This window comes from Triticum urartu, chromosome 2A (assembly GCF_056163025.1).
Source record: "Triticum urartu cultivar PI428250 chromosome 2A, HENAU_Tu73, whole genome shotgun sequence".
NCBI classification, from domain to species: Eukaryota; Viridiplantae; Streptophyta; class Magnoliopsida; order Poales; family Poaceae; genus Triticum; species Triticum urartu.
Genome location: NC_141874.1, coordinates 461,617,351 through 461,640,279, shown reverse-complemented (window position 1 = coordinate 461,640,279; position 22,929 = coordinate 461,617,351). Strand labels below are relative to the sequence as shown.

The following is a 22,929-nucleotide window of genomic DNA, read 5'->3' as shown; positions in this document are numbered from 1 at the left end:
TGTAGAAAATCACTAAAATTATTATTCAACATTGAATACTAAATTCCTCTGCATATTTAATAGTCATATCCTCAAATAGAATCATTAAAGAAGCAAATATATGCAAACAATGTAAACATAATAGCAATCTGCCTAAACATGATAGTCTGTAAAGAATTCTGCAACATCCATACTTCCCTAGCTCCAAAAATTATGAAAGAAAATTCCCACTGTAGTAAATTTATCAGAGATTAATATGCAAAAGATTTCAACATTTTATCACATTCTGACTTTTCTAGGGAATTATTGCAACATCGGTAAACTTTCTGTTTTCAAACAACAACATGTATACTTGTAACATAGGCATAGTAAAGACTATCAATGCCACTTTTATTGAAATAAAAGATGCAAAACATTGTTCTAAATAAAATCAAGCAATCCTAACAAAATAAATTGATGCTCCAAGCAAAACACATATCATGTGGCGAATAAAAATATAGCTCCAAGTAAAGTTACCGATGAACGAAGACGAAAGACGGGATGCCTTCTGGGGCATCCCCAAGCTTAGGCTCTTGGTTGTCCTTGAATATTACCTTGGGGCGCCTTGGGCATCCCCAATCTTAGGCTCTTACCACTTCTTATTCCATAGTCCATCGAATCCTTACCCAAAACTTGAAAACTTCACAACACAAAACTTAAAGTAGAAAACTCGTGAGCTCCGTTAGTATAAGAAAATAAATCACCACTTCAAGGTACTGTAATGAACTCATTATTTATTTATATTGGTGTTAAACCTACTGTATTCCAACTTCTCTATGGTTCATACCCTCCGATACTACTCATAGATTCATCAAAATAAGTAAACAACACATGAAAAACAGAATCTGTCAAAAACAGAACAGTCTGTAGTAATCTGGATCAAACGTATACTTCTGGAACTCATAAAATTCTCAAATAAATTTATGGACCTGAGGAATTTATCTATTAATCATCTGCAAAAATAATTAACTAAATAGAACTCTCCAAATAAAAATGGCAGCAATTCTCGTGAGCACTAAAGTTTCTGTTTTTTACAGCAAGATCAACAAGACTTTCCCCAAGTCTTCCCAAAGGTTCTACTTGGCACAAACACTAATTAAAAGCATAAAACCACATCTAAACAGAGAATAGATGAATTATTTATTACTAAACAGGAACAAAAAGCAAGGAACTAAAATAAAATTGGGTTGCCTCCCAACAAGCGCTATCGTTTAACGCCCCTAGCTAGGCATGATGATTTCAACGATGCTCACATAAAGGATAAAAATTGTAACATAAAGAGAGCATCATGAAGAATATGAATAGCACATTTAAGTCTAACATACTTCCTATGCATAGGGGTTTTGTGAGCAAACAACTTATGGGAACAATAATCAACTTGCATAGGAAGGTAAAACAAGCATAACTTCAAAACTTTAAGCACACAGAGAGGAAACTTGATATTATTGCAATTCCTACAAGCATATATTCCTCCCTCATAATAATTTTAAGTAGCATCATGAATGAATTCAACAATATAACTAGTACCTAAAGCATTCTTTTCATGATCTACAAGCATAGAAAATTTATTACTCTCCATATAAGCAAAATTCTTCTCATGAATAATAGTAGGAGCAAACTCAACAAAATAACTATCGTGTGATTGAAAATTAAGATCAAGATGACAAGTTTCATGGTTATCATTATTCTTTAAAGCATACGTGCCATCACAATAATCATCATAGATAGGAGGCATGCTTTCATCATAATAAATTTGCTCACCAAAACTTGGGGGACAAAAAATATCATCTTCATCAAACATAGCTTCCCCAAGCTTGTGGCTTTGCATATCATTAGCATCATGGATATTCAAGGAATTCATACTAACAACATTGCGATCATGCTCATCATTCAAATATTTAGTGCCAAACATTTTATAGATTTCTTCTTCTAGCACTTTAGCACAATTATCCTTTCCATCATACTCACGAAAGATATTAAAAAGGTGAAGCGTATGAGACAAACTCAATTCCATTTTTTTGTAATTTCTTTTATAAACTAAACTAGTGATAAAACAAGAAACTAAAAGACTCGATTGCAAGATCTAAAGATATACCTTCAAGCACTAACCTCCCCGGCAACGGCGCCAGAAAAGAGCTTGATGTCTACTACACAACCTTCTTCTTGTAGACGTTGTTGGGCCTCCAAGTGCAGAGGTTTGTAGGACAGTAGCAAATTTCCCTCAAGTGGATGACCTAAGGTTTATCAATCCGTAGGAGGCGTAGGATGAAGATGGTCTCTCTCAAGCAACCCTGCAACCAAATAACGAAGAGTCTCTTGTGTCCCCAACACACCCAATACAATGGTAAATTGTATAGGTGCACTAGTTCGGCGAAGAGATGGTGATACAAGTGGTATATGAATAGTAGATAAAGGTATTTGTAATCTGAAATTATAAAAACAGCAAGGTAACAAGTGATAAAAGTGAGCGTAAACGGTATTGCAATGCTAGGAAACAAGGCCTAGGGTTCATACTTTCACTAGTGTAAGTTCCCTCAACAATACTAACATAATTGGATCACATAACTATCCCTCAACATGCAACAAAGAGTCACTCCAAAGTCACTAATAGCGGAGAACGAACGAAGAGATTATGGTAGGGTACGAAACCACCTCAAAGTTATTCTTTCCAATCAATCCATTGGGCTATTCCTATAAGTGTCACAAACAGCCATAGAGTTCGTACTAGAATAACACCTTAAGACACAAATCAACCAAAACCCTAATATCACCTAGATACTCCAATGTCACCTCAAGTATACGTGGGTATGATTATACGATATGCATCACACAATCTCAGATTCATCTATTCAACCAACACAAAGGACCTCAAAGAGTGCCCCAAAGTTCTACTAGAGAATCACGACAAAAACGTGTGCCAACCCCTATGCATAGGTTCATGGGCGGAACCCGCAAGTTGATCACCAAAACATACATCAAGTGAATCACGTGATATCCCATTGTCACCACAGATATCCACGGCAAGACATACATCAAGTGTTCTCAAATCTTTAAAGACTCAATCCGATAAGATTACTTCAAAGGGGAAACTCGATTCATTACAAGAGAGAAGAGGGGAGGAGAAACATAGGATCCAACTATAATAGCAAAGCTCGCGATACATCAAGATCGTGCCAAATCAAGAACACGAGAGAGAGAGAGAGAGAGAGAGAGAGAGATCAAACACATAGCTACTGGTACATACCCTCAGCCCCAAGGGAGAACTACTCCCTCCTCGTCATGGAGAGCATCGGGATGATGAAGATGGCCACCGGAGAAGGATTGCCCCCTCCGGCAGGGTGCCGGAACGGGTTTAGATTGGTTTTTGGTGGCTACGGAGGCTTCTGGCGGCGGAACTCCCGATCTATTCTTCGTTCTGAAAGTTTTAGGATACGTGGGTATATATGGGTGAAAGGAGTACATCGGTGGACCGAATGGGTGGCCACGAGGCAGGGGGCGCGCCCCAGGGGGGTGGGCGCACCCCCTACCCTCGTGAGCTCCTCCTTCATCTTCTGACGTAGGGTCCAAGTCTATCAGGTAGGTTTCTTTCCAAAAATAACTTCTCCAGTTGATTTCGTTCCGTTTCGACTCCGTTTGATATTCCTTTTCTTTGAAACACTGAAATAGGCATAAAACAACAAATCTGGGCTGGGCCTCCGGTTAAGGTTAGTCCCAAAAATAATATAAAAGTGGAAAATAAAGCCCAATATTGCCCAAAATAGTAGATAATATAGCATGGAGCAATAAAAAATTATAGATACGTTGGAGACGTATCAGTCAACAGTGTTGGCCTGTCAAAACTGGGCCCAGCTATAAGGTGCCACATTAGTGGATTATGGGCCCGTATGTCGCAAACGTTGACTGGCCAAACATGGTTGGTCTATTGTTAGTGTCAGATGTATCGTCACTGAAAACTATGATTAGCGACGATTGTTAGTATACGGTGACAGTTCTAGTGACATTTTTTGCCCATCGCAAAAGACAGGTTCGACAACATTTTTGGGTTCGTCACCTGAGAGATGATCTTGTGAGACGAAAAAAGTGGTACCATTAAGATTATATTTTCCATGATGGTGCTTCGGTGACGGTGGGGGCGACGGCCAGAAAACATCACGGGGGTATTTTCGGTGACGAAAAAGGGTTATATGTGAAACAAGTGAAATGTCGTAAAATAGAGCAAATTTTGTAGTGACGCGAGAGCCATGTGCTCGTGGTAAGCATATTTGGTCTCTTCAGGGCAACTCTCTTCTTCTTCCTCTTCTTTTTCTTCCGGGATAGCCTTGGCCTTCAAAGCTAGGTTGGGTGAGGATTTCTTTGACCGTTGGACATGAGCTAGAGCATTGTCGGCGGTCTTGTTCAAGATGTTTATAGCAATAAACCATACAACACATCGCTTGAGGACAAGGTGTGGAAGTCCGGTCTTTGACGGATCACGGAGGATATGACCTTGTTTATGGCATGATGGCCTTGAGGAACTTGCGCTTGATCCAGCTATCATCTGTATCCTTGCTCTCATGATCTTGGAATGAGACCGCGAGAGTTGTCAATCTCCAGTAGAGCTCACAAGTATCTTCATCTTCATTCATCACAAACTCATCAGCCTCATGAATTATCACCTCAAAGTTGGAGCATTTAATGCTCAAGCTTCCCTTGTACAAAGAGATGATGTGTTCCCATGCATCTTTTGCAAGAGTGAATGGGCGCAAGTGAGCCAGCTCTTCGGGAGGCATTGTGGCTTGAAGAATGAACAAGGCGGAGTGGTTGTATTGATTGTCCATTTCTTCTCTTGGAGTGAAGTTGTTTGGACCATGTGGGTAGAAGCCTTGTTCAATGATTCTCCAAAGATGTGTTCAGATGTGATTCAAATGAGACTTGATATGAAAAACCCAATTAGGAAAGTCATTTAACAAAAGCTTAGGAGGAGGACCAAGATGGTTGATATGAGGTGCATGGACCAGCCCTCCATAGGTCGGGGGAGGGGCAGTCGCGGCATGGATGCATGTCCCATTCTTTCCTTGAGGCAAAGGATTCTTATCACTACTAGCCCCATCCTCACCGGAGTTGGCATCCTACTCCGCAGTAGTGGGTTTAGCCACTTGAAGCGGATCAGTAGTAAGTTTGGGACCATCAAGGAAATATTTAAATAAGGATTTGACATCGGTCATCATAGAGGTTCTAAGTGAAACAATAGCTTCATTTAGGTCCTCTCGTGTGACTGTCACCACCGCCCGGCCACGGGTAGTTCGTCCTCTCGTGGCCCATCATCAACCATACTCTTTAGGTGGTTAAGCCCTTAAAAAGAGACGAGGCTTTGTTACCAATTGAAAGGATCGATATGGTTGACTAGAGGGGGTGAATAGTCAGCTACTAATTTTTAGCTCTTCTTAACAAATTAGGTTTAGCAACAAATAGGTTGTCTAGATATGCATCTAGGTGAACAACCTGTATGATGCTAACAATAACAACAACACCAGAAGCAAGCAAGGAATACAACACAAGGATAGCTTTCACAAAGTAAAGGTAAGAGATAACCACAAGTGGAGCCAGTGGAGACGAGGATGTGTTACCAAAGTTCCTTCCCTTTAGGGGGAAGTACGTCTCCGTTGAAGCAGTGTGGAGGCACAATGCTCCCCAAGAAGCCACTAGGGCCACCGAATTCTCCTCGGACCCTCACACAATGCAAGATGTCGTGATTCCACTAGTGGTGTGAATGAAGGCGGCGACCGAACCTTTACAAACAAGGTTGGGGCAATCTCGACAACTTAATTGGAGGCTCCCAACACTACCATGAAGATTGACCACAATGGATTGTGGATCCGAGGTGACCTCTTCCGTCTAGGGTGCCAACACACAAGAGTAACAAGATCCGCAAGGGATTAGTGGGGGGAATCAAATTTCTCTCAGTGGAAGTGTAGATCGAGGCCCTCTCAAGCAAACCCTAGAAAATCAACAAGATTTGATGGATAGAGAGAGAGAGATCGGGTGAAAATGAGCTTTGGGGCAACAATGGAGCTTGGGGAAAAGAGGTAGGTCAACTTGGGGAAGAAGACCTCCTTTTATAGTGAGGAAGCAAATCCAACCGTTTTCTGCCCAGACACGCGCTCAAGCGGTATTACCGCTCAAGAGAGAGGTCCCACCGCTCAAGAGGTACCACCGCTTGGAGTGGTGGTACCGGCCACCCAGTGCAAACAAGGCAAGCTAGGAGCACGGTAGTTCCGCCGGAGTGGTACTATCGGACCTTCGAGCGGTACTACCGCACAGGGTAGTACAACGCAGTGGTACCCGTAGTAGTAGAGAGGCGTAGGGCGATAGTACCACTTGAAGCGGTACAACCACGATCTACTACCATGGATGCGAACACAAGTTTCGAGGGGCATTAATTGAGCAACGATAGACCAGCGGTGGAAGGAGTTGTAGTACCACCAGCCTCAACCACCGCCCTACCACCGCAAGAGCGGGGAGGGCAACAAAAGCCCAAAAACAAGCGGTGGTAGCCGCGGTACTGGACCGCGGTAGTACCGCATGAAGCGGTAGTACCGCTGCTGGGAGCAGTACTACCACTAGGGTGGGATCAAGAAGCTCAAGAAAATAGGGAGAACTCCATGTTGCCGGGAAGGAAATGGGGGTGCAAAGGAAACGTGTACGTGATAATTCCACCCTAACCTTTCCACTGCGGACCCCCTCTTGATAGTACGGATTTCCTACACTCAAATCCACCAAACAGAAAACATCAGAAAATAACCGTCTTCATCCTTAATCACCGACGGGAAATAAACCGTCTCGTGCCATCTCATATAATCTCTGAAATACTCAATGCACACGGTTAGTCTGCAAATCGCATTGTCATCAAACACCAAAACTACTAAAGGGTAAAATATGCCCTAACAACACGCACTACCAAAGTACGGAGGGGAAGCCATTCATATTGATGCATTGTTGGATGAAGCTCAATAATTAGAGCCATTGGATCAACAACATGTGTCTTTTTTGCAAAAAGAATCGGATCTATTATAAAAGTTCACCGGAAGTACAAAGTATCACAAACATAATAAAAATTGCATCGAGATTCCGAGACCACCGAACGACCACTACTGCCACCAGAACGAGCCACCGACATGCCCCTATCACCGCTCCCCTACCAGAGCCTGCCTGACCATGTCGATGGCAGCCGGGAAGTCTTCGTGCATGTGCCCCTAAGGACCAGTGCCCTAGAGCCACGGTCGTCGCCGTTGAACACTTGCATAGATCTGAAGCACCAGATACCAAATCTCGCCACATGACAAGAAACCCTAACCTCACCGTCCCAAGGACACGCCAGGAATCTACGCCCAAGCTCCATTGACTATGTCCAAATGGACAAACTCAAGGGGTACCAAAGCCCGGAAGACAAACTCAAAGAATAAGCGCCGCCATACGCCCAACCCACGCACTTGCGAGGACTAAAAAATTCTAACCTAAACTACTAACCGGAGCGGAGGCATCGGGATTCCCCTCCCCGCCACCGGCCGTCGAAGCGGCAGGTAGAGGGAAGGTGAATCCACGGACTCGCCAGTGAAGTATGGAGGGGAAGTTTGCCATAGCCGCCTAGGGTTAGGGGAGGAAACGAGAGGAAATCATGTAATTGTAACATGTGTCTATGAAGAAGTTCAAGCTCGAGAATAGGAAGCTTGAGATGAAAGCCGCTTTTGAGGATCGTGATTTAATTTGGTATTGATGAATGTTAAAAACTTGTTGACATCTGGTGCTTTTAGGATTTATATGTATGGTAGAATTGGTAACGATCGATGATTCAAAGTGAGGTTGTATGACAGACATTTGATTTAACGAAAAATGTATTTGGCAACCGTGTGACAGATTGCAAAACTGCCACACGATCCCATCAATGTCCGCGGACACGATCCCGCCGCCCGATCGACCCGCACCGTTTCGCTTCTCCCGCGCACGATCTTCTCACAATCCCGCCTAGCAGTTCCGCTTCTCCCGCGCGCGTGATCTTTTTTTCCTCTGTGCGCAAAAAAATAGCGCTAAGTGGGGTTCGATCCCTCGACCAACAGGTTCGCATGTAGGCTGAGTACCACTGGGATAATTTCATTGGCATGTGCACAAGTGGATTAGCTAAGTATTCAGGCTGTCAGAGTTTAGATGGATCCAAACCAAGATTTGATCCATCTCGTGCTCGCGTAAATAGAAAAGCTTGGGCACTCTCTAACAACTGACTAATATTCAAAATTTGCTGCTACTATATATATCGGCATCTCAATTTCCGTACATCTCAACTTCCGTAATTCTATATTTATTTTAGCTGACGATGGTAACTTTGGCCCGAATGAAAAAATTGTTGAAACATTTCCCTGATAATCTCTGTGTAAACAACATGTTAATTTATGCACCGCAAACCTGATAACATATGAACACACACACGATGGTAACTTTGACTGGGGAAAAAGTTGTTGAATTTTACCACGGTAACTTCTATGTCCATAACATGGAAACTTAAGATCTGCAGATCTGATAACTCACATACAAACATAATGGTAACTTTTTGACCTAAGGAAAAGAGTTGGTGAAACATACTCTTGTAATTTTTGTGTAAAAAGTCTGGTAATATACGCACCGCAGTGTTGGGAACTTACGTACAAACACTATAGTAAACTTTGATCGGAGAAAAAAATGTTAAAAACATACCCCAGTAATTTCTACGTAAATAGCATGATAATATATACGTTGCAAACCTAATAACTTAGATATAAACACCACAGTATCTTTTACCTAGGGAAGCCAACTTACAAGCATGCCTCCACCTCCACGCCCCTCGTGACCACCTAGCTGGCATCACCACCATCGGCGTGTGACAACAACCTTGGCAGGAGCAGGAAGAGACTTCACTGCAAGGTTACATTGCCTAGTAGGCTCCCGAAATGTTCGATGAAGTGCGTGTCTGGTTCTTCCTGGTGTGAATAGTAGTTGTGTTCGAAAATGACATGTAACTTTTGATCAAATAAGATTTTTAAAGCAGCGTAGGCTTGATAATTTGCATATAAACATCATGATACCTTTTGAATCAGGGTAAACAAATATTGGAAAATATACCTACGATAATTTTTGTGTAATAGCATGGTAATATACGCATTGCAGACTTGATAACTTACGTCCAAAACATCACGATAATTTTTGACCTGGGAAAAAATACCGTTGAAACAATACTCCGGTAATTTTGATGTAAAAAACATGGTTTTTAAGCAACCCAGACCTGATAACTTACAAACAAAATCATGTTGATTTTTTGACCTGAGACTTTTTTGTTCGAAACATGCCCGGTAATTTCTATGTAAATAACATGGTGATATAAACTCCAATAACCGATAACTTAGATACAAACATGTAACTTTTTGACCCAGAAAACTTTTTGTCAAAAAACACATCGTCGCTAGCTTATGTGTAAATAGTATGCTAATATACCTCCCACGTACTCGATAATTTACGAACAAAACACCGCGGTAACATTAACCAAGGATGAAAAAGCTGTTCGGCGAGAACTTTTGTGAAGATAGCATGCTAATATACGAACCGTTCACCTGATAACTTGCATATAAACAACGCAGTAAATTTGACGAAGGGGGAACAGTTGTTGAAAAATATACCCTGGTAATTTTTATGTAAATAGCATGGTCATATAAGAATTCAATACTGATAACTTAAGTACAAACACCGCCGTGACATATTTGACCATGGAGGAAAAAGTTGCTGAAAAATATAGCATGATAATATAAGAATTCCATACCTGATAACTTAAGTACAAACACTGCGGTAACATTTTTTGACTAACGAGGAAAAAGTTGCTGAAAATATAGCACGGTAATTTTTATGTAAATTGCATGGTAATATAAGAATTTCATATCTGATAACTTAAGTACAAACACCGCGGTAACATTATTGACCAAGGAGGAAAAAGTTACTAAAAATATAGCACGTTAGCTCAAGTACAAACAACACGGTAACATTTTTGAACAAGGAGAAAAAAGTTCCGGAAAAATATAGCACGGTAATTTCTATGTAAATAGCATGGTAATATACGAACCTCATACGTGATAAATTTAGTCCAAACACTGCGGTAACATTTGACCAAGAGGGAAAAAATGTTGAAATATTGTGGTGATTTGCATCTGAAAAGGGAGGGAAGGGGACGCCTGAGTTTGTGAACCATCTGAACCGGTGCAAAACATCCATAAAAAAGTTTCAAATCCCAGACAAGTGAGTCTGTCTGTTTGAATTTTCAGTTTCATTCAATCTCATTTCAGGAAGGTACAAGTAGCATGTAAGTTGAAAGAAACCAATAAGATGGTGTAGCCCAGTTGGTTGTTGTTGCTAAATTAGTTGTGGTAGGTTGTGGATTTGATCCCCCCTCCCAACGCATTTTTTCGCTTTTTTCAAGCTGCAAATGTGCGTGCACAGAATCGGGATAGGCCCGCCCCCGGCGGGGGGATTCAAGTGGCCCAGAAAATCGGGCGAAGGGAGAGGTTCGTGCGGGGGGAACGGGATGGCCCAGAAAATCGGGAGAAGAAGGGATGGGTTTCGTGCGACACGAGGGGGTGTGGTGGTTTTCGCAATCTGACACACGGTTGCCAGTTATCACAGTCCTTGATTTAATTTAATTTATTATTGTTTTTTTAACAAAAGGTGACATTTGATGCATAGGGTTGGATGACCACCCTCCCAACCGTCATCCGTGGACATTTGATGGTGTTTTTTTTTGCAGGTAAAAAAAAACATGTCATTCGATTTTGTACATTAGTGTCGGGCTTGTAATATAGCTGAAGAATTTGGTGATTGTTACGAGCAACAGCAAGGAAGAGAATCAAACACGATATATTTCTGCCCTGTTCAAAAATATTCCTGGACCAATCCACGGGGTAGGATATACAACATTTGCTTTTCTTTCCCTTTGTTTTTCCAGATTCTCTGCTTTGTTACATGTAGAAATGCATAAGAAAACTAGGTAGATATACGCGAGTTTGTTTCGGGATGATTCCTTCAGACAGAAAGATCATCTCTAATCAACTTGCATGAGTTGTTCCTATCAATCCCTCCCCATCCCTCCGTTTATTCCTTACAAAGACACCATCTTATCCTCGTATGTTCCGGTGGATTAACTCCCTACTTAAGCCAAACTTTAGCCGGTACTGATAAGATCGCGCATAGTACTAGCACGTAGTAATATTTTTTGTTGGACAATCTTCGATCAGATCCGAATTAGTATATGTCCACCACTCCTCTTAACAAATCTACGGTCAGATCCAAATTAGTATATGTCCACCAATTTTACAGCAAATTTAGGGCGCGTCGGATTCCCTCCGCTCCGCGGCTCCGTGCCGGAGCGGAGTGGCAACCAGTTACAAATCGCGGAGCTAGTAAAACGGTGCTCCGCCTGCTCCGCTTCGCGTAGGGCCGCCGAATAGACGCTTACTCTCCCTGGTTTAAAATTAATTGGCAATGTTATAAAACTAACGTTTCTTAAAATTGTTTTTCTTAGCTGTCCGGTGCGTATGATTCCACGCGTGAATCCCGGGAAACAACACTAGCCCGCTATAAATCCCGCGTATGATAGAAGATAAATAGATTGAAAGTTTTCTTGCAAAAAAAGCAACTCTAACGGACCCCGCAAAACACGCGGAGCCGTAAAATTCCAGCGAGTATGCGGGCTCGGCCCAATTTTCCGGCCAGAGCAGAGCCCGCATACTCGCCCAGCCCGCAAAAAAATTTACCGCGGCCCGCAAACCGCACGCCCCGACCGCTATATCTACGGTTACGCGGCTGCTTTGCGGGTCGAAACCCTATCCCCCGCCGCCGCCGAGCCATGCGATCCCCACCCCCTTCTCCACATTTCTCGCCGCCGGTGACCACCTCCGCCGCCTCCAGCCGCCATGTGGAGCTCCGGACGCGGCTCCAGCAGCAGATCCGACGGCGGAAGCGACCCAGAGCGCGAGCGGCGCGTCCGTTCGGACGGCGCGAGGAATCGTGGAGCCCGGAAGTGGACCAACCGCGTCCTGTCGCCGCCGGCGAGCTTCCGCGTCCGCGAGACGCAGGAGTACGACCGCCGGCGCGCGTCCTTCTCCGCCGCGGCGAGATCTTTGTACGCCGGGAGCTCCTCTTCCGGCACGGGCCTTCTCCCCGTGAAGAGGGAGTGGTCGGAGGACGAGGACGAGCCGGAGGAGTTTGACTTCGTCCCCGTCAAGGAGGAGCCCGAGGAGCCCGCTCCGCTCGGCCGCCGCGGAGTAGTCGGGCCGGAAGACTACGTTGTCAACGTCGACGCTGTTGTTGAAGGAAATATGCCCTAGAGGCAATAATAAAGTTGTTATTTATATTTCCTTATATCATGATAAATGTTTATTATTCATGCTAGAATTGTATTAACCAGAAAATTAGTACATGTGTGAATACATAGACAAACAGAGTGTCACTAGTTTGCCTCTACTTGACTAGCTCGTTAAATCAATGATGGTGGAGGCGAATATTTGAGTTATGAGTTTGGACTTTATTTGAAACAATGCGGAATAGTTTCGCAACTCACGCCACCTGGAACACCACAGCCTAATGGTGTGTCCGAACATCGTAATCATACTTTACTAGATATGGTGCGATCTATGATGTCTCTCACTGATTTACCGCTATCGTTTTGGGGTTACGCTTTAGATACAGTTGCATTCACGTTAAATAGGGCACCATCTAAATCTGTCGAGATGACACCTTATGAACTGTGGTTTGGCAAGAAACTCAAGTTGTCGTTTCTTAAAGTTTGGGGATGCAATGCTTATGTGAAAAAGCTTCAACCAGATAGCTTGAACCCAAATCGGAGAAATGTGTCTTCATAGGATACCCAAAGGAGATTGTTGGGTACACCTTCTATCACAGATCCGAAGGCAAGATATTCATTGCTAAGAATGGATCCTTTCTAGAGATGGAGTTTCTCTCGAAAGAAGTGAGTGGGAGGAAAGTAGAACTTGATGAGGTAATTGTACCTTCTCCCTTATTGGAAAGTAGTTCATCACTGAAATCAGTTCCAGTGATTCCTACACCAGTAAGTGAGGAAGCTAATGATGATGATCATGAAACTTCTGGTCAAGTTACTACCGAACCTCGTAGGTCAACCAGAGTAAGATACGCACCAGGGTGGTACGATAATCCTGTTCTGGAAGTCATGTTACTTGACCATGACGAACCTACGAACTATGAGGAAGCGATGATGAGCCCAGATTCCGCAAAATGGCTTGAAGCCATGAAATCTGAGATGGGATCCATGTATGAGAACAAAGTGTGGACTTTGGTTGACTTGCCCGATGATCGGCAAGCCATAGAGAATAAATGGATCTTCAAGAAGAAGACTGACGCTGACGGTAATGTTACTGTCTACAAAGCTCGACTTGTTGCAAAAGATTTTCGACAAGTTCAAGGAATTGACTACGATGAGACTTTCTCACCCGTAGCGATGCTTAAATCCGTCCGAATCATGTTAGCAATTGCCACATTTTATGATTATGAAATTTGGCAAATGGATGTCAAAACTGCATTCCTTAATGGATACCTTAAAGAAGAGTTGTATATGATGCAACCAGCAGGTTTTGTCGATCCAAAAGGTGCTAACAAAGTGTGCAAGCTCCAGCGATCCATTTTATGGACTGTGCAAGCCTCTCGGAGTTGAATATACGTTTTGATAGTGTGATCAAAGCATATGGTTTTATACAGACTTTCAGAGAAGCCTGTATTTACAAGAAAGTGAGTGGGAGCTCCGTAGCATTTCTGATATTATATGTAGATGACATACTGTTGATCAGAAATGATACTGAATCTCTGAATAGCATAAAAGGATACTTGAATAAGAATTTTTCAATGAAAGACCTCGGTGAAGCTGCTTATATATTGGGCATCAAGATCTATAGAGATAGATCAAGACGCTTGATTGGACTTTCACAAAGCATATACCTTGATAAAGTTTTGAAGAAGTTCAAAATGGATCTGGCAAAGAAAGGGTTCTTGCCTGTATTACAAGGTGTGAAGTTGAGTCAGACTCAATGCCCGACCACTGCAGAAGATAGAGATAAAATGAAAAGTGTTCCCTATGCTTCAGCCATAGGCTCTATAATGTATGCAATGCTGTGTACCAGACCTGATGTGTGACTTGCTATAAGTTTAGTAGGGAGGTACCAAAGTAATCAGGAGTGGATCACTGGACAGCGGTCAAGAACGTCCTAAAATACCTGAAAAGGACTAAGGATATGTTTCTCGTATATGGAGGTGACAAAGAGCTCGTCGTAAATGGTTACGTCGATGCAAGCTTTGACACTGATCCGGATGACTCTAAGTCACAAACTGGATACGTGTTTTTATTAAATGGTGGAGCTGTCAGTTGGTGCAGTTCCAAGCAAAGCGTCGTGGCGGGATCTACGTGTGAAGCGGAATACATAGCTGCTTCGGAAGCAGCAAATGCAGGAGTCTGGATGAAGGAGTTCATATCCGATCTAGGTGTCATACCTAGTGCATTGGGTCCAATGAAAATCTTTTGTGACAACACTGGTGCAATTGCCTTGGCAAAGGAATCCAGAACCAAGCACATCAAGAGATGCTTCAATTCCATCTGCGATCAAGTCAAGGAGGGAGACATAGAAATTTGCAAGATACATACGGATCTGAATGTTGCAGACCCGTTGACTAAGCCTCTCTCACGAGCAAAACATGATCAGCACCAAGACTACATGGGTGTTAGAATCATTACAATGTAATCTAGATTATTGACTCTAGTGCAAGTGGGAGACTGAAGAAAATATGCCCTAGAGGCAATAATAAAGTTGTTATTTCAATTTCCTTATATCATGATAAATGTTTATTATTCATGCTAGAATTGTATTAACCGGGAACTTAGTACATGTGTGAATACATAGACAAACAGAGTGTCACTAGTTTGCCTCTACTTGACTAGCTCGTTAAATCAATGATGGTTATGCTTCCTAACCATAGACATGAGTTGTCATTTGATTAACTAGATCACATCATTAGAGAATGATGTGGTTGACTTGACCCATCCGTTAGCTTAGCACGATGATCGTTTAGTTTGTTGCTGTTGCTTTCTCCATAACTATACATGTTCCTATGACTATGAGATCATGTAACTTCCGAATACCGGAGGAACACTTTGTGTGCTACGAAACGTCACAACGTAACTGGGTGATTATAAAGGTGCTCTATAGGTGTCTCCGATGGTGTTTGTTGAGTTGGCATGGATCAAGATTAGGATTTATCACTCCGATTGTCGGAGAGGTATCTCTGGGCCCTCTTGGCCCTCTCGGTAATGTACATCACAATAAGCCTTGCAAGCAATGTAGCTAATGAGTTAGTTACGGGATGTAGCATTACGGAACGAGTAAAGAGACTTGCCGGTAACGAGATTGAACTAGGTATTGAGATACCGACAATCGAATCTCGGGCAAGTAACATATCGATGACAAAGGGAACAACGTATACCGTTATGCGGTTTGACCGATAAAGATCTTCGTAGAATATGTAGAAGCCAATATGAGCATCCAGGTTCCGCTATTGGTTATTGACCGGAGACATGTCTCGGTCATGTCTACATAGTTCTCGAACCCGTAGGGTCCGCACGCTTAAACGTTCGGTGGCGATCGGTATTACGAGTTTATGTGTTTTGATGTACCGAAGGTAGTTCAGATTCCCGGATTTGATCACGGACATGACGAGGAGTCTCGAAATGGTCAAGACATAAATATCGATATATTGGAAGCCTATGTTTGTACATCAGAATGGTTCCGGATGAGTTCGGGCATTTTCCGGAGTACCGGGAGGTTACCGGAACCCCCCGGGGGAGTATATGGGCCTTATTGGGCCTTAGTGAAAAAGAGGAGAGGGAAGGAAAAGGTGGGAGGCGCGCCCCCCTAGCCCAATCTGATTTGGGAGCCCCCCTTCCTTTCCTTTTTGCTCTCCTCCCCTTCCTTCTCTCCTACTCCTACTACATGGAAGGGGGAATCCTACTCCCGGTGGGAGTAGGACTCCCTTAGGGCGCGCCATAGAGAGGGTCGGCCCCTCCCATCCTCCACTCCTTTAAATACGTGGGAAAGGGGCACCCCATACACACAAGTTGATCATTCATCTTTTAGCCGTGTGCGGTGCCCCCCTCCACCATAATCCACCTCGGTAATATCGTAGTGGTGCTTAGGCGAAGCCCTGTTCCGGTAGCAACATCATCACCGTCATCACACCGTCGTGCTGATGAAACTCTCCCTCGAAGCTCTACTGGATCGTGAGTTCGCGGGACGTCACCGAGCTGAACGTGTGCAGATCGCGGAGGTGTCGTATCTTCGGTACTAGATCGGTCGATCGTGAAGACATACGACTATATTAACCGCGTTGTCAAAACGCTTCCGCTTACGGTCTACAAGGGTACGTAGACGATACTCTCCCCTATCGTTGCTATGCATCACCATGATCTTGCGTGTGCATAGAATTTTTTTCAAAATAACTGCGTTCCCCAACAGTTGTGGCCGCCATCGCCGAGCGGAGCGTGCGCGAGGAGGCGGAGCGCTAGCACCATGCCAAGGAGCTCGAAGACCTCCAATGGCGGTAGGCGGTTGCCGCCAACCTCGCCGCCAAGGAGAAGGACGAGGAGTGGCGCCGCATCCGCGAGGAGCAGAGGGCCAAGTACATCGACCTCTGCAGCTCCAGCGAGGAGGATTGAGCGTCCTTCTCCTCCACGGCGTCGTCCATGGACGCAACCTCGCCGCCGTCAGATCCCCACCCCTCTAGTACTAGTATTAACGTAGTATGTAGTATGAACTATGTTTGTAGTGTTTGATCTATGTAGTATGTGATGAACTACTCGTGTCAACGAGGTACAATTTCTCCCGCGAAAGTGTTTTTTCAAATTATGCAGTTTTAGATACGGTTTCTGTTCGGCCGCACTAGTTTTCGACCCGCAAATGAGATCTTCATGAAACTGCAAACGCGTTTTGCGGGTCGAGTTTTTGCAGGGTCTGCTAGAGTTGCTCTAAGGATATCACGGGTGCCACTGTTTCATGAAACTTGACACGTGAGTAGAATGGTCGATCAAGTTTGATACCCAAATTTTTTTAGATTTTTATTTATTTATTCTAGTATTTTTATGATTTCACTATTCATGTGGATGCATGTGGAACAATGTTCACCGTGTATTTTGACAAAACAGATCATATTATCTCTAGTTAATCAGATCTTGTCACATTTGAGCTGCTTGAAGTCTGATGGAATGCAAAGTAATCCATATCGCTATTTCGGTTATTGTTTACTGCTGTGAACTGAGCAATGCACGCGCATGTGCATCATGTCCAACAGTAAGTGCATATCTCAGAAAAGAATGTTGTGGATATTCCATCCAAGGACACGACATTCCCTCTTTCTTTCTTTTTTGCAGGTAATACTCTCTTAGTTTCAAAAAATGTAGTGCAAATCAAATGTGTCTATAGTTGATGTGACGCCCCCGATTTAATCGTACACTAATCATACACGCAAACGTGTACGATCAAGATCAGGGACTCACGGGAAGATATCACAACACAACTCTACAAATCAAATAAGCCATACAAGCAACATATTACAAGCCAGGGGCCTCGAAGGCTCGAATACAAGAGCTCGATCATAGACGAGTCAGCGGAAGCAACAATATCTGAGTACAGACATAAGATAAACAAGTTTGCCTTAAGAAGGCTAGCACAAACTGGGATACAGATCGAAAGAGGCGCAGGCCTCCTGCCTGGGATCCTCCTAACTACTCCTGGTCGTCGTCAGCGGGCATCACGTAGTAGTAGGCACCTCCGGTGTAGTAGAAGTCGTCGTTGACGGTGGCGTCTGGCTCCTGGGCTCCAACATCTGGTTGCGACAACCAGGTAGAAGGGATAGGGGGAAAAGAGGGAGAAGGCAACCGTGAGTACTCATCCAAAGTACTCGCAAGCAAGAAGCTACACTACATATGCATGGGTATCAAATGGAATAAGGGTATCATATGTGGACTGAACTGCAGAATGCCAGAATAAGAGGGGGATAACTAATCCTGTCGAAGACTACGCTTCTGGCAGCCTCCGTCTTGCAGTATGTAGAAGAGAGTAGACTGAAGTCCTCCAAGTAGCATCGCATAGCATAATCCTAACTGATGATCCTCCCCTCGTCGCCCTGTGAGAGAGCGACCACCGGTTGTATCTGGCACTTGGAAGGGTGTGTTTTATTAAGTATCCGGTTCTAGTTGTCATAAGGTCAAGGTACAACTCCAAGTCGTCATGTTACCGAAGATCACGGCTATTCGAATAGATTAACTTCCCTGCAGGGGTGCACCACATAACCCAACACGCTCGATCCCATTTGGCCGGACACACTTTCCTGGGTCATGCCCGGCCTCGGAAGATCAACACGTCGCAGCCCCACCTAGACCAACAGAGAGGTCAGCACGCCGGGCTAAACCTAAGCGCCCAGGGGTCTGGGCCCATCGCCCTTAGCACACCTGCACGTTGCGTGGGCGGCCGGAAGCAGACCTAGCCTAGTAGGCGTTCCAGTCCAATCCAGCGCGCGCCGCTCCGTTGCTGACGTCACGAAGGCTTCGGCTGATACCACGACGTCGAGTGCCCATAACTGTCCCCGCGTAGATGGTTAGTGCGTATAGGCCAGTAGCCAGACTCAGATCAAATACCAAGATCTCGTTAAACGTGTTAAGTATCCGCGAACGCCGACCAGGGCCAGGCCCACCTCTCTCCTAGGTGGTCTCAACCTGCCCTGTCGCTCCGCCTCAAAGTAACAGTCGGGAGCCGTCGGGAACCCAGGCCCACCTCTACCGGGATGGAGCCACCTGCCCCTTCAGCCCCCATCTCCGAACAGTATCCCAGGTAAGGTAACTGTGTAAAGTATATTGTATATGCCCGTGGTCACCTCCCGAAGTGATCACGGCCCAGTAGTATAGCATGGCAGACGGACAAGAGTGTAGGGCCACTGATGGAACACTAGCATCCTATACTAAGCAGTAGGATAGCAGGTAATGGTAACAATAGTAGTAGCAAGGATAGGCTATGCATCAGGATAGGAATAACGGAAAGCAGTAACATGCTACACTACTCTAATGCAAGCAGTATAGAGAAGAGTAGGCGATATCTGGTGATCAAAGGGGGGGCTTGCCTGGTTGCTCTGGCAAGAGAGAGGGGTCGTCAACTCCGTAGTCGTACTGGGTAGCAGCGGCGTCGGTCTCGGTGTCTATCGAGAGAAGAGGGGGGAGAAACAATAAATATTTAAGCAAGCATATGCATAGTGATGCATGACATGTCAAGTAACGGCGTTAGAGGTGCCCTAACGCGGTAGTAGGTGATACCGGTGAAGGGGGATAACATCCGGGAAAGTATCTCCGGTGTTTCACGTTTTCGGACAGAGGAGCGGGAGGGGGAAAGTTGCGTGTTCGCTATGCTAGGGATGCGTGGCGGACGAACAGGCTGCGTATCCGGGTTCGTCTCATCGTCCTGAGCAACTTTCATGTAGAAAGTATTTTCATCTGAGCTACGGTTTATTTTATATGATTTTCTAAAGTTTTAATCATTTTTTGATATTTAATAAATTATTTAATTTAATTTAAAAATGGATATATGACATCAGCATGATGTCATGCTGACGTCAGCAGTCAACAGGGGTTGGCTGGTCAACCTCACGCGTGGGTCCAGTGGGACCCACCTGTCATACCCTCTTAGGTTAATTAGGGTTTAGTTAAACTAATTGCTATTTAATTAAGCTAATAGGTTAATTAGATTAATTAATTAAGGTTAATTAACTTAATTAATTTAGTTAATTAATTAAATAAATAAATTTATTTATTTTAATTATTGTTTTGTTTATTTTTATATGCTTTTTTTTAACGTTCTGGGGCGGGCCCCATGTGTCATTGTGCCATGGGGTCTTTAGTGGGCGCTGGTGCTAGTGGGTTACCGGCGCTGGGTGCGTGGGCGCCAGCCCAGCAGGGTGCTCGCCCAGGCCCTCTGTGGCGCAGCGGGGCGCCGGCGGCCACCGCAGCCAGCTGCGGCAGCCGAAGGGGAAAAGAGCAGCAGCATGGCAGCGCCGGCGCGGGGCGGCGGTGGTGGCGAGGTCGGACGTGCGCAGCCCCGGCGAAGCGGCGCGGCAGGACAAGCCAGCAAGGCGGGCAGCGAGCCACAGGCGACAGAAGGAGTTCGGGGCGCCGTGGTCGTCGGCGGGCATCGGACGCCGTAAGGCGCGGCAATCGACGTCGAGGGGGTGGGCGTCGGCAGCGGCGACAGTAGAAGCAAGCAGCCGCGCAGGGAGGTGGACGCGCGCGTGAGGCGCACGATGGGGGGGTTCTGGCGGAGCGCATAGTAAGCGCAGTGAGCGCACGCTCACCGCAAGCGCGTGTCCGGCGAGGTCGGCGACCTAAGGTGTCGGGTAGGGAAGGAGGGACAAGGGGAAAATGAAGGAGGCGGGGCGCTCACGTGCGACGTGAGAAGGGGGGCGCCGAGGCTTGATGCGGTCCGGTGGGGGAGGACGGGGACGAGCGACGGGTCGGCGACGCAGATCCGGCGAGGAGGAGGTCGAGGACGGAGCGGTCCGGCCAGGAGGAGGTTCGACGAGGTGTTGGGCGATCCCGCGAACAGCGGCGAGGGGCGACGATGTGGGCGGGTTCGGGCGCTGGGGCCCCGGTCCAAGGAGCTCCTCTCCCCTGTGCGTGCGTTGTGTGGTGGCGGCGGTGTGGGAGGACGAGGGGAGAGTGGGGGATCGTGGGGGAACCGTGGTGTAGTGGGCTAGGGTTGCGGGGTGAGGGGTTATGCAGGGGCGCGGCTGGGCCAACCAGGTGGGTGGCCCAATGGCCTGCTGGGCCGGAGCCCAGTGGGGGGGGGTTGTTTCCCCTTTTTTTGTTAGTTTTCTTTTGTTTTCCTTTTCTGTTTTTTTAACCTTAATTGCTTTAGTCTAAGTAAAACACAATAAGAGTCTCTAAATTAGTGTTACTAAATATTCCACTACCACAATTAACTTGGCACATTAATTAAAGTAGTTTGTATTTGTTTATTAATCTAAGAGCATTTAAATAATAGTTTTACACTGTTTTAATTTATTTAGTGCATTTAAGTATTTTATTAAAAGATGATTTCTGCACCAACATTTATTATGGATTATTTGACACATTAGGAACAATTTAGTTTTGACTTTTAAAAACTTTAATTGTTTTGACTTTAATTCAAATTTGAATTTGGATTGGTTCTGAACTAACACGAGATAATCAACAATAATCGAGGTGACGTGGCATCATTACCAGAGGGTTACTGTAGCTTGATTACCCGGGCGTCACAATTCTCCTCCACTACAAGAAATCTCGTCCCGAGATTTAGGAGGGGAGTAAGGGGGAGAGATTGGTTACGAAATTCTAACGGATCTTCTCGGTGTTGGTTGCTCTTCTCGAAGAGGTCGATCCATTACATTGACGTCTTCATTTCTCTGCTTCAGGTCATCATGGTGATGTCGTCCTTTTCTCGGGAACTCCAACGTACTTACGAATAGGTAAGGGGCAGCTCGGCTACGACAGAATGCTTATGAGGGAAACAATGTTAACCCATGAATGAGCGTAAGATTATCTCTCGAGCTGAACATATTGAATACATCAAGAGTAAGGTACGAAGGTACAATAAGAGGTTCCAAGTGGATAGATAGTTGCTCGAAGTCTGAACCAGAGTGAGAAAGGGTTTCAGAGCAGCGAGAGTAAGTATTGCGTCTGATACCAGAATAGAGCACTAGGAAGGTGGCCCATGAATTAAATACGAAGCCAAGCGCGAGGATTAACTTCGACAACAGGGTGTATAGGAGAGTCAGGTTTCGATCCTGGGAACTGTGGGTTATGGGCCCACCATGTGGGTTAAAACTAGGAAGGGCGTTGACATCTTGCATGGTCATGTAGGCAAGGCATGTCAGAGGTTAGTCTGTCGGTTATGTCGACAACAACATCGGTACCAAGAGCGAGGGACGAAGAGAACCATTTTTCCTGCTCGTTGAACGAGGCGGACCAATAGGCAAAGTTCTCGTCCATCGGCGGTTACCAGAATGTCATCAACAATAGTAACAGGGTCTTGCTGACAGAAATGTACATCGAGGTGTTTACATAAGCAGGAGAATATTTCTGCTTGGATCATAAAGATCACAAGAAAGGGGTAAACCAAACAATGGAAAGGAAAATACGATTATCAGATCTAAACAGGACAATGGAACACATACTTCAAGGGTATATCCTCCCAAGGACAAGCAGAGCATGATATCCATGACAGGATAGAAAGCAGAAAACTCTTTAGGTACGGGAGAGAATTTCATGACATTACCCATACAACGGTGTTTGGATAATTTAGTAAGAAACATTTAGCATTGGCTTCAAATGTTCCTGTTTAAAATCGGAGTACCATAGACATGCCTCGAGATAGCATTGACATGGTCAACAGGTGAAGATCAGACTTTGGAAACAAAAAGGATCCATCAGGAACAACTTATAGAATAAGTCTTACAATTTCCTCATGGAAGAATGGCCAATATTGCTAAAAGGAAGAACTATAACAATAGGTCCTCCGGCCAGGTGTGCTGGCATGACATCACCTTACCAGGTCATATGAGGATCAATGTTATAAATCTTGAAAGTATGTTCCAACCATCATATCTGACCGAGATTCAGATCTGATCGGTGTTAGGGAACCTCAGACTCAAGATGCCTGAGAAGAAAAGGTGCAAGACAAATTGACGAGACGACATTGTAAGATTCTCGGGAATTGAACTGTGGAAGCAAGTTCCGAATCATGAGTTCATTATTAAATCAAGGATAGA

General features: G+C 44.7%; 1 long non-coding RNA gene across 1 annotated transcript; it reads right to left on the bottom strand.

Moving 5' to 3' along the window:
- Positions 1-17,687: 17,687 nt before the first annotated feature.
- Positions 17,688-20,874, bottom strand: LOC147985471 (uncharacterized). Its single transcript, XR_015615124.1, has 3 exons — positions 20,565-20,874; positions 19,255-19,329; positions 17,688-17,964 (listed from the first exon to the last, which is right to left on the bottom strand). It is a non-coding gene; the product is annotated as an uncharacterized LOC147985471 (long non-coding RNA).
- Positions 20,875-22,929: the final 2,055 nt, after the last annotated feature.